Here is a 1,377-nt window from a genome sequence, read left to right as displayed (position 1 = left end):
CTGTAATATAAATGAAATGATACAATAAGTAAGTCCTCTGTATTAAAAAATTAAATAATAGATTAAGGAAAATAGTGCATGTATAAAGTTAAATATAACTGTATTAAAAATAGTCAGCACTAAAAGACAACCCACCCCTTTAGTCTTAAAAAATGTGGCGATCTGGACACACCAGGCCGCTTTTTTTTTTTCTCTTTATGATACGCCCCCATCACCCCTATACCATAACACAGTCTGTGAGAATATATGTTTTTAAATTCAGTCTTTATTTCTATTAAAAACTTTTATAATATTTTATTAGTTTATTTTGTTAAACCTTTTTCTAAGAAAGAAGTGTTTCTTATCATATCCAGTGACCATTATGCCTTGTCAGCCTTATCTTTACAGCAGGCCTTTTGGTAAGAGATAACTGATGGTCATTTTTTTTTTTTTTGAGGTCTGTTTTATCTTTATAATGCAAGAACCCCCACATCACCCCACCCATACCATACAAAAGCTGTGAGAATATATATTTTTAAATTCAGTCTTTATTTCCATTGAAACTTTTACAATATTTTACTTGTTTATTTTGTTACCCCTTCTCCTAAGAAGGATTGTTATCATTTCTAGTGACCATTAAGTCTCATTGTTTTATCTTTACAAAAAACCCTTCTGTATGTGATTAGAGATCCAAGACACTAAAGCAAATGCTAAAATACATTAGATGTCGAAAACTGTTGTTGTGTTTTACAACCTCACCTTCCCCAGGCTCCCACCAAGAACAGCAAAAGATATACACCCCAACCCCATTTTAATGCTGATGTCATGCACCATGTCCGCAGGGGGGGGGTGACGTCACACACCATAAAAGGGGAAAGGGGCGGGGCAAAGGGGCAGGACTTCCAGTCCTGCCCACCTGTCACATTTGCATTGAAGGGCAGAGAGCCTATATACTACTCGCCCTGACTGTGAAGTAGTTCCTACGGATGTCTAATCTAAACCTACTCTGCAACAACTTGTGGCCGTTATTCCTTGTTATCCCGGGGGGCACTAAGGGAAGCAAGGTCTCCCCCAAACCCTTCTGGTCCTCCCTAGTGAGTTTATAGATGGTCACCAGGTCCCCCCTCAGCCTTCTCTTGTGGAGGCTGAACAGGTTCAGGTCCCATAGCCTCTCCTCGTAGGGCCTGCCCTGTTGTCCCCGGATCATGCGAGTGGCCTCCTCTGGACCCTCTCCATGTTGTCCACATCCCTCTTGAAGTGGGGTGCCCAGAACTGGACGCAGTACTCCAGCTGTGGCCTGACCAGTGTTGCGTAGAGGGGGAGGATCACCTCCTTGGACCTGCTCGAGATGCACCTGTGGATGCACGATAAGGTCCGGTTAGCCCTGCCGACCGTGAC

This window comes from Alligator sinensis, unplaced genomic scaffold, assembly GCF_000455745.1.
Source record: "Alligator sinensis unplaced genomic scaffold, ASM45574v1 scaffold1083_1, whole genome shotgun sequence".
NCBI classification, from domain to species: Eukaryota; Metazoa; Chordata; order Crocodylia; family Alligatoridae; genus Alligator; species Alligator sinensis.
This window is presented reverse-complemented; position numbering follows the sequence as displayed.